Source organism: Mycetomoellerius zeteki, unplaced genomic scaffold (genome assembly GCF_001594055.1).
Source record: "Mycetomoellerius zeteki isolate Tzet28-1 unplaced genomic scaffold, Tzet1.0 scaffold211, whole genome shotgun sequence".
In the NCBI taxonomy this organism is placed as follows: domain Eukaryota; kingdom Metazoa; phylum Arthropoda; class Insecta; order Hymenoptera; family Formicidae; genus Mycetomoellerius; species Mycetomoellerius zeteki.
In genome coordinates this window covers 404,023-419,818 of record NW_017257076.1, presented here as the reverse complement: position 1 = coordinate 419,818, position 15,796 = coordinate 404,023, and the positions used below count along the sequence as shown (strand labels likewise).

The 15,796-nt window shown below is 40.6% G+C and overlaps 1 protein-coding gene across 1 annotated transcript in view; it reads right to left on the bottom strand.

The window, feature by feature from the left end:
* ken (zinc finger and BTB domain-containing ken and barbie protein) overlaps positions 1-10,938 on the bottom strand; it is a 38,767-nt gene extending 27,829 nt beyond the window's left edge. The window contains exon 1 of the mRNA XM_018447788.1: positions 7,766-10,938. The gene's annotated coding sequence lies outside the window, so the exon portion shown is untranslated. The remainder of the gene's footprint in view (positions 1-7,765) is intronic.
* Between the last annotated feature and the right edge of the window lie 4,858 nt (positions 10,939-15,796).

Below are 15,796 nucleotides of genomic sequence, written 5' to 3'. Positions count from 1 at the left end.
CGCGGCGAACGAAACATTTTCGCCTAACGTCCTAAATCGTTGAAGTCACGCTTTTCGCAAGCCGCCGTGGCCATTTAGTAAACGCGAGGAAAACAGTGAATTTCGTATCCTTAATCGCCGTCCGGCGGATTATTGATAGAACTGTAAGAGCTCTTAACCCGTTAATGTTCAAGCGAGCGTTGTATCTGGATCAGAAATTATTTTCCTTCTAGCTTCCTCGTGTTAAAACGGGGCATATGTACAGAAAGAATGGTTTTGCTCAAGTATCTAAAAATTTAGCTAGATACAAATCTGAATATAATTTTGTCGGATTGTCAAAATTTAAAAATTATTATTCTACACTGAGAAAAAATATTAGTTGATGTAAATGCAGCGGTCTCGGGCCGGATGGTCGAGCAAATATTTGTTAATTCAAACAAATAACATATTTTAAATTTGCAAGATTTCGTTGACATGACTCACGTATATTTAACTTAAATATATAACTTGAACTAAATAATCATTACGACTTAAACGCATTTAGTCAAGTTAACAATTTTTTTTCCCAGTGTAGAATACTCAAACATAATGAGCAATGCTGTAAAAAGTATTGACATTCCATCAGTTATCTTGAATGTTCTACGTAATTATTTTATAATACCATAGTCTAACAAAACTTATTTTCGCAGATTTATAACCAGCTAAAAAGTCTATACACGAAAAGAATGATTTTGCTGAAGTATCTTAAAATTTAGCTAGATACATATTTGAAAATAATTTTATATGGACCATCAAAATAATTATGTAGGACGCTCAAACAGGTTGCTAGAATGTTGAAACTTTTTACAACATTGCTATTAGCGCTTAAGCATTCTACATAATTATTTTGATAGTTCAATAAAATTATTTTCAAATCTGTATCTAGTTAAATTTTTAGATACTTCATCAAAACCATCTTTCCATGTACATTACGGAAAGATTTTTAAATGGAAATTTTCAATCCCAAGTATGCAATTACTATGCCGAGCTGCACTTTACTTTTTTAGCAGCTAGATACGTATTTCCTTATATAGATTGCTTGCAAAGATCTGAGAACATCTGATAATGCGTGTTCAATTCCGACGACTGAAAAAGCGAATTATATCTTGACGTGATCATAATTATTCATTATGAAGGATTCATCGATTTATGTCACGTTGATAAATGTCACACGCAGATTCTAATGCACTTCGATACAGCAATGGAACAATAATGGACTGCGCTCGTTCAATTAAATTCCCTTCGGTGGATCGACAAATGCATAGCGATAACTATCCACGTTCGCTCGCACATCGATTTTCACGGCTAATTTTGCTATTACACGCGAGGTAACTGTAATAGAACGGTCATTTCCCCAGGTTCCTTTGTGGTCTACTAGCGAGTTTCCTGTAACGAAAGTCTTTTCGTTCGGATGTCATGTCTTTGGACAGTCATGAATAATTCCCGAATTTGTCTCTCATTACAATGAAATAAAGCAAAGGAGGGTGACATCTCTTGGCCACAGCGAGATGACTTCCGTAACCTCGAACCTTTCGGAAACGTTATTTATTATTACTCGTTTTCGAGTAATTTTTGGCCTCCAGTTGAACATGAAATGGTCGGAAAAACTTTTCCGGACAGTTATACGCTAAATTCCCTGATGCGTTTATAACAAACCGACACCTTTGCCCGCGATTCTACACGCCACCGAGCGTAGACAGGGAGTATTACGTACGTAAATTTATTCGCGTTCGTAAACTTGCAACTTTGCGCTACTTTATGCAAACCGCTCCGCATTACATACCGTTAGGTCGAATATGTCCCCATCGACCTAGTGGATTCAGATAAAATATCGTCCTACGTATCTACACGTCATAACCGCACCCGCATTAGGTCGATATTGCGCAAGCATTCGACCGTCATATGTGTCTAATAATCGGATTGACTATTTGATGGAAAATTTCTCGAGGAATTCTAAAAATAAAAATCAAACGTCATTCCATTGTATGCAGCAATTATGCGATAATTTACACTGTTAAAAATAAAGTGTTGATTCTAACTGAAAAACGTATAGTGGACTTTTTAAAACATGCAAAAATATGAAAATTAACACTTTTGTACAAAAAATGTTAATTGTAACATTTTTGCATATCTCAGAAAGTACACTGCACAGGTCTTTAAGTTAAAATTAACTTTTTATTTTTAACAGTGTACTTACTCCTATATGAGAATACAATGAATTGTCTATTTTAAACATTAATACTCGAGAGAGAGATAGAAATATTTATAATTGATTAATTTCTAAGATTCGCTATAATTATTTACAATAAATGATTATTTTCTTAATTATTTAAAATTTTTTAATCAAACTCCGAATGATCAATTAATTGTTTCTTCAATAACGAATAACACCAAAATTTTCTGTAATTCTCGACAACAACGATTAAACCGGCGTTATATCTTACCACTGGTAAGATATTAATACACGCAGCTCGGTGTAAGATCAACAAGTGTGGATCCGCGGAACGAAGTCACGTCGCGTCAAGTTGATCGATCGCGAATACGCGAAAAGAGAGAAGCACCTTTGCAAGAAACGGGAATAAGAACTTCCTCCCTCGCGGCGCGAATCGCACGCGCGGATTCCCACGGTGCGAGATAAGGCACAGGCCGAGAGATAAAGAGAGACTACGAGGAAAGATGTGAAGGGAAATAAGGGAGAAAAAAAGGAGGGAAAAGGATGAAGGGAAGAGAAAGGATGAAGGAAGGAGGAGGATGTGAGGAGAGCGGCGGAGAGAGGGAAGGCGAGCTTGGCGAGGACGATGTGGGAAAAGAGGAAGCTAATCAGAAGCGGAAGTACGCTCTGGCGAGGCCCGAGGCCTTGAGAAGGCATAGTCGGCCGAGTGGCTTTTAGCTCTCTTAATTGCAACTTCATTTAACGCACCGTTCGGCCAATCCGAACCTGGCATGCCGGGAATAGCGCGTCTTAATAAGCATCTTATCGCATACGCGAAGAAGAAACGCCTGAGAAGAGAACGGACGAACCGTGCAAGGTGGAAAAGTACGAAGCGAAAATATGAAGCACGAAGAAAAGTGCATTGTCTTCTTTCAAGATGAATTGACGCAATTCACGCTGCAAGTAGGATATCATTTTTCCTTAGAATTTTATCGTTTTTTTTCTTTTTATCTTATATATTTGTTAAGCGTCACGTTTTATTACACAATTTAGTAAGAAAAATGTTGCTTTAATCATATTGCATCCATCTGAGACATGTATAATCTTAAAAGATTAATGCCCGTTTTTACCAATGAAGATTAACTTTAATCTCGGCTTAATTTACTCTTCTTAGAATTAGAAAAAAATGAAGAGTTACTTGAACCGAGATTAAAATTAAACATTGAAACGGGCATTAATTACTGTTTTAGTCATAACTATCTAAAGAAAGGATTGCACAAGCGTTATGAGCGTTTGTTTTGGAAACGCGGAAAACGATATCGAGATCGATAAGAGGTTTACGAATATCCTATTAACACTTGGTCGTTTATCTGGATTGCACTTATCTCGCGATATCCACGCTAATGACATCAAGCGACGATAATAGAATTCTCAATAGAGTCATTGATAAACGTTACGATAATAAATCCACGTGCATTCCGTTTATTCGCGAACGTTTCAAAAATAGCATTTCCCTTGAAAATGAGTAGAAACTTTATTAATAATTAAATTCGTATTCGATCCAACAGGCTGTCCGTCATTAACAGGAATAACTTAACTTTGCGAATATCATTTATTTCGTGGTTTATACCAATTTTTCCATATTGGTTGATTGATATCAATGCGTATCAAATGCGCGCTCTACATCGCGTGCGATAATATCGCAGATTACAAAATCATTTATTATCTCATTAATTAATTGCAATAATCTTCTAACCTACTTCTACCTTACTACCGATTACTTATAGCAATTGTAAATATTTTTGAAAAATATTAATTAAAGTGATCAATAATAATGACAAATTAAATTCTATGATAAATTGAAAAATAATTCAGTGTTGATTAACATGGCATTCGAATGTAAACTATTATTTTGTGATTATAAAAAGAAGAGAGCCTTAATTGGGCATTAATTTCGAAAGAATTCTTTCCTATCGAAATGTTACTTGCAATATTTGACGCGTTCACAATATTTTCCTCCTTTGATTAACAAACGCAAAATATTAATTATTCATAATTGTCTGGCACAGAGATACTCTTTTCGCTCATCTTTTTCTCATGGACGTACAACATGATAATTGCACATCGAGTTGGACATCTCTGCTAAGCGGCTTCGGTAAATTTAAGGAGAGTAACGATAGAATGTATTCGGAGGCATAAATAATTATCGTCAAATGTTTGCAGTCGCACGTTAAATGATTTGGCCATAAATCTCCGCTGCGAATTAGGTTCTCGATGTATAGTTTAGCGACATCGAACGGTTGACATAGTCAAATTTATTCGCGCAGACGGTAGTGCGAATGACTCCGTAGCAAGCTATCGCTAATTAACGTGAGGAAACTCATTTGCGATTTATGTTAAACGCCTTTAAGCATTAAAACTTATCAGCTGCAACATCGGTTTTACTCAGAAAAATTAGCTTTTTTTGATTTTCTTTGAATGCTGATACGCTTCAGTTGAGAGATAATAATTTCATAAACTTAAAAATCTTTTATCATTTAAAAATTTTTTGCTTCAGATGAGATAATCTAGAAGGATAAAGACACAATTATACAATTATCCCTGGTTATCTGTCAGTAGCCTTGTTCACTGACGATGGCTCGGAATGAAGCCGAAACATTTAAATTCTAGAATAATTTAAAGAAGAAAAGAATAAATAATTAATATTACCGCGCCTGATTCTTATTGCCCATTTATTTTTCTTTATTTTTAATTTACAATTATATAATATTATATGAATTATATAAATAAATAAAATAGAGGGGATTCCCAAGCGCGTTGAATAATAATACAGAATAATAATAAAGGTAAAAGTAGAAAAATATATAATAAATGATAAACATTGTGTCACAAAAAAAAGGTGCTATTTCCTTATGTTTGTCAAAAAGAATTTGGATCATGAAAATTAAGCAAATTTTTTTCATAGTAATATTAGATTTGGGCAAACTAAATTTTCACGCGTAACTTAGAAAAAGGAGTACTTGCATCAGCTATCGCTTACCAAAGAAACTTTCTCGCGCCGCGATTATTGTCGTATCCAGAAAACGCGCGCGTGATGTGGCGCGAGCAAAAAGTCGCGGGAACACGGAATTTCGACTGGTTCACCTTTCGGGGCTTCGAGATGGTGATTTCGTTGTTGTATTCGCGGTATATACTCGCGCCGATGCACACTCTATGCAGCTCGTGGACTACGTAAGAACGCGCCGTGCGAGCTCTCGTCCGAGAGATAATGGCAAGATGAATGCGAAATGGCGAACGCGGAGGCACCTTTCGATACGCGACCTTGACAAGAGATCGCTTTTTCTCTCTGATTCGTCATTCCACGCCATTGATGACCACACTGGATGCTGCGAGAGGAGCGGCTCGTCGGTTCTTTTTTTTTTTCTTCCTCTTCTCCTTTTTGTCTTTTTCTTTTGAAACGGTTACACAACAATCGTCCATATAACGACCATGGTGCGCCGCTGAACTTGAATTATTATATGCTCAGAAGAAGTTTTCCTGTCTTCCCGCGTCTCCTACGTCCCTCGCAAGAGAGTTTACAGCTACCTATTACGACGTACGATATTAATGTATTTTATTTGCTGCAGGAACGGTTTCACTCGTTTCCTGTCTTTCCCGTCTTTCATATTGTCCTGCTCCCGGGACAATTTTAAAATAATCGCAACGAAATGCAGTTAAGTATTTTCAAAATTTCCGTACGTATGAATCATCGGCGATAAAAACGTCGATGTAGCAAGTTTGTTTGTCAAACATATATTTGGTGTAAACACATTTATTAGTAAAGTGACTTTAAAAAAATACACATATGGTATAAAGTACTAGAAATAAACAAGTATTGATAAAAAAAATTTTTCGCGACCGTACTAATGTAATTGAATAATTCTCGCGTCTTTCCATCGAATTGCGCGACTGGAAAGATTCTCTACGATTACGTTCGTTGTATTTCACTGACGGCAAAAAGTTTCTCCGCGGGATATTAGAAATAAAATAAACATATATATTTAATTAAACAATAAAGATAGCTGTTGGTGTGATAAGCAATAAAAATTCACGCTTCGCCGGTTTAGTAGTTACTGTTTAATGAGTTTAGTTACATTATGTTACATATATTCCTATGTATTATATAATTTAACGTGGTCTCTCAAACGGAAAGTGGAACAGTTTTTTAGGCGACGATAACTATGTCATTTGCGTTTCGTGGTTCCGTTGATCATATTTTCCTATTGTCAGCGCTGTTCGCTGCGATCTATCTACCTGTCTCTCGTTACACGTTAGGCCTGGCCGTCGTTTTTACTACCAATTATGTTGCCGCATTAATTTGCACCGCCTCTTGCATCCAATCGCGTGGAATGTCAGTTCATAACCGCGACAATTGCCTCATTATCACTAGCAGTTTCACCGTTTCATTTAGATACAAAATAACACAAGTCTTGACGATAAGTGAAATAATTAGGATTAGGTAGTATCACGCTGCGTCACGTAATGTACGAACGAAAATCCATATCTATGAATAACGAAAAATTCAAGGAGGTACTGAAGAATCGTCGCGTTCTTGCGCGATTAACGCCGATCATCGTCACAGATCAATACCTGTATCTTTTCACTTTATCGTATCATATCCGTAAAAGTGACTGCAAACATTTTCCAACACTTATGTCAACATTACATCATCGATCATCCTTAACCCTCGCTTGAATGCGCCGAACTAGCATCGCAAGAGAACAACTTCATCGAAATACGGAGCGATATAGAAAGATCGAGTAATTTTAATATCGCAATATCGTAACGCGATTTTATTCTTAATTATAGGCCTCCTTTTTACCTCGTTTTATTTATCTCTGTACTGATGTACTATTGGAATATTATGCATCAGCAATTGTACAGAATCATCGGCTCGGAATAGTTTTGTTCGTGTAAACAATTTTGGAGTAATGTGTCTCTAGAGTTCCACATACCAAGACGACGTATTCCGAGTCGTTCACTGAACGTGGTAAAATTAACACAGTTATTCTTCGCCACAATTACAGTCAGCAAGTCATAACTGGCGTGAAAAACAAACTTATAGGCTTTTTATCTGCGCTTATCGGCAAGCATTTATAGCACCTGTCGATTATTCACGCCAGGTTCGGCCGCCAGCATAAACGTAGAATATATCACTGAAGAAACAAACGTGTCGTACGTTGCATGTGGCAATGAACGTGTTAATCTCTAAATCACCTTTTGCAGCAGACTACTGATTTACCGGGTGCGATTAAGGCGATCGGCAGCGATCGCGTAATTAATTAGCGATCGACGAAAGAGATGCGTCAGTCGTTTCGGTCTCCTCAAGAAGAGAGATTCCCGGGAAGAGAAAGAGCATAACATAATCGAAATAACGTTTAGATTATTCTCTATTATAAAACTTCCAGAGTAAATTTCACGCTGAAGAGTGAATCATCTCACTTTTAAAGATTGAAAATAGAGTCACTTTTCAAGACTGGCTGAATTTTCACTCTTTAAGGTGAGATCCCACTCGAAAGAATTTCGAAGGCACAGAACCGTATTCATTTTTCTTACCTTGTGCTTTTTCTACTGCTGCACTCGCTGCCTAACGTGCAATCGGTATCCAGGGTGAGCAACGCGACGTAGTATATATCCCACGGGATTATCTCGTCGAGTTGATGAAAAACGTGAAAAACATTCTCTTGGCGAGCCGGCAACGACCAGCCGAGATCCCGTGACATCGGCGACGTGGACGACGTTGCGAGCACGTGACGTACATTGATATTTCGCGGTATGGATCACAACCACTAGACACGAGAGAAACAAATCAGTAGCAGCGGGTAACGTCGAACGAAAGAAACGTGCACGAGGGGCACGCTCGCGGCGAACTCGAGATACACCCGGCACTTTGTATCACTTTACACTCGTGGACGCGTTCTTCGCGCAACTGCACATGGTCTCAACGGAAACGAACGAAACTCGACGGCGATCGATCAAAACAGGAAGATGCACCGTCGTCGAGGATGTCGTTGATTGTTCGCAATCAGCCGTTTTTCACGATCCTCCTCGTCATCACGTTTCGTCTCGCTGCTTTTCTGTTCGCGCTCGCTTGCGCGATGTCACACACGTGGTTTTGTCACGCAGCGCACGCACGCATACACGCAACGCAAGTGTGCGCGCACACTACGTACAACCCGCTTCCTCGATTTAGATCATCTAAACTCGACTCGCGGAAATTCGCCGTGGAGAGAGATTCGTCAGCCCGGAACGGAACGATCCTTGACGACGTCCGCGACGACGGTAAAGGGCGACGACGACGATGACGATGATGACGGAGAACTTTTTTTTTTCTCTCCAACGGGGTCTGCTCCGTTGACTGCCCAGGGTCAACCGGCTGGCTCTGCGCGCGGCACTTTTACCCGTTGGGTACTCTCAAGGACTCGGAGGTGGCTCCTATTCCTTTCTCTTATCCTTTCGCGCGCGCGCCTTTTTTATCCCGCTAACCTTTTTAAACGCACTTTTAATTCCGCTCGGCCGCGTGTCCCCGGCGAACGCCGCCGCGGCGGTTCCCCGTATTCAGTACGGTCTTTCGTCGCGGATTATCAAATTTCTCGCGCCTTCTTCGTGAATTCAACGTCGTCGTGCGACGCGGCGCACCGTGACGATCGGCAAAAGAGCGGCGGGAGAACGGAAAGCGAGTAGATCTCGCCACATCCGGATCGTCTTTCAGACTCGTCCTTCGCTATCGCGGTCTGTCCTCCGCCTCTTTCTTCTCGTTCCGAGAGAGCGAGCCTTCTCGCCGCGGCTCGCTCGACGTCTTCCTTGTCCTCGTCGTCGAACCACGCGACGGTCGCGAGGACTCTTGTCCTCCGCGCGAGAAATCCTCGTCCTCCTCCTGCTGCGGTTTTCGCGCACACGGTTGTCGTATCGCGGTCTGTTCCTCTCCTCCTCCTCCTCCTTCTCTTGCTTCTCCTTTTCTCCCTCTCCGTCTCGAACTGTCTCTCTCTCTTTCTTCGCTGTCCTTTTCCCTTCCGCGTCTCCCTTTCCGTCTGTCTGTCTCCTTTCTCTTCTGCGTGTTGTAATCCCTTTTGCGAAACTTCTTGCGCCCGGACGAGGCGGCGAGGTAAAAGCGAGCGCGCTGTCGATCGTGAACTGAGGGAGAGAGAGAGAGAGAGACAGGTTAAATTCGCACGCGAATACCGCACGTCGAGTCCTTCCACGGTGGTGCTACCGGGATGCCACTTGATGATAATGATGATGATAATGATAATGTTGACGACGTTGACGACGACGATGAAGACCACTCTCTAGCAACTCCGGAAATGAATTACCGGTGGGATACCAACGACTGTGACCTTGAACATTCGCGTTTCGCGCTGGACGGAGTGAAACGCGCGGGACCGATCACTTTCCATCGTTCTTTTTCGTTGTCAGCGCCGCGTCGCTCGCGACCGTAACTGTTCAATCACTCGCGTTTTCGCGATCCTGATCCAACCCCGATGACGAAAAACTCGTGCGATACCTTTGCCCGCGCTGATACACCTCCGCAAACGCGAGCACACGAACGAAATACCACGCGCGAGTGTATTTCGCGAGGTAGCGGACTAGAAAACGTTGTTACGCAATGAATGGAGCACCGTTCCTCTTCTCTTCTCTCCTTATTCTTTCCCTAGCACGCCCTCTTCGACTTCTCCGGAACGCGTAGATCCTCCGCATCGGCGAAACTTCTCGTCAAGGGCGCCGGAGGGGAATCCGCGATCATGCGAATCTGGATGCACGCACGAGTACACACTCTCACTGTTTTATTCGTATCTCTTTCTCTCTCTCTCTCTCTCTTTCTCTCTTCAGGAGGAAGAACAAATTGGGAAAGTCACCGGGAAAGACGGGCAGAGAAAGAGAGAGGCAAGAGATATTCGGTGGTACCCAGCCTACAGGAGGCAAGATCGAATTTTAGCGCGCGCAATACGCGCTCCCGTGAGTTGAAGTCGACGGTTTCAACTTTTACTTTCAGCTCTTACACAACGCGGCCCGCTCTTGCTGGTACGTAAGTGGCGAGCGTACAGCGAGTCCTGGTCTCAGTTTCGAGGCTTCTTCTCTTAATTTCTTCTTCTCTTCTTGTTTTTCTCCTTGTTCTTCTTTTTCTTCTTTCTCTTCTTTTTGTTGTTTGTTTTTTTTCCTTTACTTCCTTGTATTTGTTATCCAGCAACCGATCATAATCAAGATCAATGAACTTTTAAAGGGCAAAATTCTCAATAGACTGACGCTGCTTATTTGTCTTTTTGTTTTCTTATTTTTCTTGTATCTAATAAAAAATGGTGGTAATTACATGTGAAAAGCACTTGTCACAGCAGAAGATACATCTACTGTTTCCCGAATTCGTCACTACAGCAATTGGAAGTATACATCAATGCACAATCGTGAATATTTGCGCTTTGTAACGAGATCACTTGAGGCTTCAGGTAATTATAAGAGATCCAATCGAATTGGCGCACTCCCGTAGGATATCCGGAAGTAGGAGAACTATATGGTTACCACGTGTCCTCGCAATGTGAACACGCGGCGAACAACGAAGAGGACACTTAACGACGTTGTCAGTTTTCCTCGTGATGGTCCGTATCGCACTCCCGCGCGCACAAGCGGTGACACTCTCGATTGGAGTCGACGTATGTTTTTCGCGCGTGTTCGCTGTCTCTCTCTTTCTCTCTCTCTCTCTCTCTCTCTCTCTCTCTCTCTCTCTGTCTGTCTATCTTTCTCTCCCTCTCTTTCTCCTTGTTTTATCTTCTCTCTTTCTCTCCCTCTCTTATTCCCCCTCTCTCTCTCTTTTTCTTTCTCTCTCTTTCTTCACATCGGAGGACTTCTTCAGGGAGAGAGGGTTCTCTTCCGGTCTCCGCGATGTGTCTCACTGCTCCTCGCTCCGTCGTAACTTTTGCGCAAAGCCGGGACCCTCTCTCACTCTCTACCTCTCTCTTTCTCTCTCTCACTCTCCCGCTCTCACTCTCCCTCTCGCGCGCGCTCTCTCTTTCTCTGTCCTAGGTAAGCGCGAAGAGAGGTAGAGTTGGTTGGCAGGAGGCGGCGACGGTAGTGGTGGTTACCCGTTCGTTGTAGTGGTGGTACATCAGCGATACTGTAACGTGTATCGAATGAGTACAACCACGACGGCGAGCAGCGGCGGTAGTGGTGGTCATGGTGACGACGATGGTGATAGCAGCAGTAGCTGTAATAGTGGCGGGTGGTAGTGGCAAAGAAGAGGCCAGGTGTGGGCCCCGTAGATTTACGAGGCCCAGAAAGGGTTGAGGGTCCGAAAAGCGCGTTTCTCTTTGCTCCCGACGTTATATTCTGCATCGAGGAAGAGGTTTTGCGAGTCCGTGAGTTTATTTGTAAAGCGATCATAGTATTGGCTCTATGTTGAGTGGCACCTTTCCTTTGCCTCTCTCTTTCTCTCTTTCTCTCTCTCTCTCTCCCTCTTCCTCTTTCTCTCGTTCGCACACTCTTGCTCCACCTCTTCTCTTTTCATCTCTCTGCTTCTCTCTCTCTCTCTTTCTCTCTCTTTACGTATCTGTCTATCTCCCGTTCTCCCTTACTTGCTCTTTCTCCCCCACCAGGAGTTCTCCACCTACCTCTACCTTCCTCCACTCTTCCTTTCCCCACTAGTGCTCTCACTATTGCATTACAAATAGCTCTCTTGCCTAGGTCTTATTGGTGAGATATAGCGCTCTCTCTCTCTCTCTCTCTCTCTCTCTCTCTCTCTCTCTCTCTCTCCCTCTCCTTCTTTGTGTAACATACGAGCGATTACGCATGTGTATAGATTCACGTGTATATTGCACGTCTTCGTTTATACACGCTGTGGTTTACATGTTCCGCCAGTGCACATGCACAAGGCGATAAGAGCACACTCTCCGGTCTCCGTCCGTTTTATTGGAGCACGATTCTCCCATGCCGTCTTCCTGTCTCTCTCTTTCTTTCTCACCCCTATCCTTCTGTCCTGACTCGACCTGTCTCCCTTTTACAATCTCGCTTTCTCGCTCCCTCTTCTAATCCCCTCCTTTATCTTTCTCTCGGTACTGCTCTAGCGTGTACGTGAAGACGCACACCAATCCAAACTCTATGCACTGCTTTCCTATCCTTGTCATTCGGATGCAACAGAATGGAAGCACTCCTTGTCGTTGCAATGGTGTAATATAAGAACGAGCATTCACGCCTGCGCGCGCGTAAAATACGTAAGAATGGAGCGAGCGCCGCAGTGATCTACTATTAGCTTCTTCCTAGTTCCTCTAGTCGTTCTGTGCCCTTCACAACCTGCTGACACTCTCCTTCCTTCCGTTGTATCCATTCGTCTTCTCTTTCACATATTTCTCCCCTCTTTATTTCTGCACTTATGATTTCTACTCCGCCCTCTCTCGTTTCTTCCGTTTTGCTTCGCTTCCAGACATTTTGTCTTTTCTCTAGTTCATCATTGGTGAAGTATCCATTCTTACTCCGCCCTCTATCCTTCCATCTTTTCTATCTTTTTTTCTTTCAAGTCTTTGGTAAAGTATCGCTCCTCCTACGCCATTATATCTTTGACGTTTTAAACGCCGTTCTTAATATTAGTTGATCGATTTCGATTTACTTTTCTTCTTTTACATTGATTTTTAATATATTACTATACTTCTTATATTGCGTATTGTTCCTTTTATCCGTTGTTATCGAATGTAAAATAAAAAAAAGTTTTTATTAAAATTACAAAATTTAAATGTTGAGAATTTTCTACTAATATAATTTTTCAGCATTTTATATTATTGAAACACATGGCAATTTGGGTATGGAAAGGAGAAAAAAGATTTTAAGAAAATGTCTTCTACTGAATTGAAATATAAATTACGTGGCACGTTATCTTTATGCGCTCGTGAAACAACGAACAGTTCATTATTTCAGTCTAGCTTTTCCTTTCTTGCGCCTTTCTCCTATAACTCCAAACAACTCTTCCATTCATTCTTCCTTACTCTTCTTCTTTCTCTCTCTCTCTCTCTCTCTCTCTCTCTCTCTCGAAAATATGGAGGCGGTACGTAAAGGTCTCTTTCTCATCAGGTGGAATTATATCGACATGCCGGTCGCTTGTTGCAGCGACTCGAGCGTTTTACGAGCGATCGATCGCGAAATGCTTGAATGATTCGACGGTAAACACCGTCCGATTAATGTCCACCACTCCGTTCGCGACTGGACCGCGGTGTTTCGTTCGCTCTGTGAACACGTAGCTCGTAATCGGAAAACCAGAGCCGCAATTGAAATCAATATAATTTTGTTTAATTCAAAGATTTCGATGCTGCAGAAAATGCTCGTTTATTCATTAGAACGTTGAGAAATTAAATCGACGATAAAATGATTTTAATTTCTGTTTACAAATCTTACGTCACATTTCTTGTACCAGAGTGAAATATAGTATGGATTAATTATTAGTTAAAGCTTAGTAAAAACGGTTATGTGAAAAAAAACTCGACCGTCAGGAAAGTACGTCGGAAACACGTCGGATTAATAAATGTACTGCTTTGTCACCGTTTTATATAACCAAGTCGTCATTGAAGGCGCGCGATTGTTTCCAACATTTTGTAACGAGAGTCGCGATGGGGTCGTGTCAAAAGCACGTTATGCAAGTCAATTGAAGACCGAATATTCTCTCGCATGCATATTTTCACGTTGCATCGTTCGTTAAACGTCATCCTTAATCGCCTCCGTTAACAAGAATTGAAAATATTTAATTGCCATCATTATTTAATATGTAGTAGACGGTTTGCTTGTGAACTTTCATGCTGTCCTCGCTGTTAATTTGCTTGTAATGTGCGGCCAACTCCATTTTTCGTTCTCATGTCACTATCCCCGCCGCTCGTCAGTCCAAGGCGGATTGTCATCCCGATCAGATCTGGTACGCATGACGATGCGTACGCGAGATTGCAGCAACGACGGCTATACTTAGCGCATTAGACGAATCTCATCCGAGGGTCGTCGCGGACGAAAGGAGGTCGTGGAACAGCTGATGCGGCTGTTTTTTTTTTGTGACGGCATCCATACCATTTTTCAGCTTCCTTCTTCTAGTTGCTGCGGCCTTCCGCGCTCATCGATACAAAAACAGCTGACGAAACGAAGAATCACAATTTATCATGATTCTCTTAGAGGTTCTCGCGTTTGATGAAAAATAAGACAAGTCTATAATATACATGTAATGCAAAAGTTAATAATATCAATAATATCTAGAAAAAATTTCATTGACTTTTACCGTACCATTTTGAAGATATTTAATTCTAAATTTATAGAATTTTACATTACAAGTTGAAGGTATATAACCTTCTCTGTAGTTATTCTCTTTTAAATTGAGGCACTTGCGTATAAGACAGCAATTTAAAAATCGTTATAATCATAAAATAAACACTTAAGTTTGTTCTCGTAAAGTTTCATTTAAACTGACCGTACAGTTTACAAGAAATTTATATTCTTCAATGAAAACAGCTAGAATATATGTCAAATGGACAGCGATGCGTATACATCAAATGAGCAATATTATAACTTTTATTTTGTCATTTTGAAAATATTTAGTAACATATAAAATTAACAATAATTATGTATAATGGCATAAGATATTGTTAGTAACCTTTTTATTCCATTTTAATTATTTTACATATTATTGTGAATAAACTCTATTGACTAGGAAGTAGCGCGAAAATCTCCTTAACGCTCAGAAGTTCGCATATAGTGTGCACTTAATGGCATACTTTACAACATTGCGTAACAATAGCTTTTGGTCAATTAATTTTGGAATTTATGCGTGCGAATTTATGTAGTATATACGTGTGATGTATCCGAATTATTTTTTGTAAACACTAAGTAATTAAAATTACGTTATAAATACAAAAATTCATATTTTTGTATTTATAACATAATATTCAATTTGTAAAGAATTTTAAATAATTGTTAGATCGATGACTTAGAACTCTATGCTAAACAACAATTAGTCAATAAAATAAGCAGTAACGTATAATATGTTTTTTGCTGTTTGAAATATATCATAATAATTATTAATTATTGATTAATTATATAGGTTAAACTGAATAATAAATGTCCGACAACCGAGATTTACCCTTTTTGCATAATCATGAAAAATGTCAACTGCTCAACTGATCATTTAATCGTTAATCGATGAGAAATCCGTGACCTTTTGGGCAAATATAAACTTGCGAACGAGTAATATCCCTCGTATAGATTTCTCGAGATTAGCATGCCCGGTATTGACTATCAGTCGGTTTCTTTTTTATAAGCATCCGTCTATTTCATAAAATCTCACGACTATGAAAATTAAAAAAAATAAATATAATTGACATGCGAAGTGATTTATCGATGCATAACTTGCCGAGTTGAATCATTATCGGACGTGTAAAAGCGAGCGCATTATTTCCGGAAGAAGCGTTGCAATTCTCACGACGATGCATTTCGCGCAAATATTTGCGCTGCGCGTTATCGCAGTCTGATATATTAATTGCGCGGTATATAATTAATTCATGCCTGATTGCCGCAAGCCTGGTCCATCGATATACTCATTGGCGATGCCGCTCGCGCCCCAGCACTATTTATTTATTT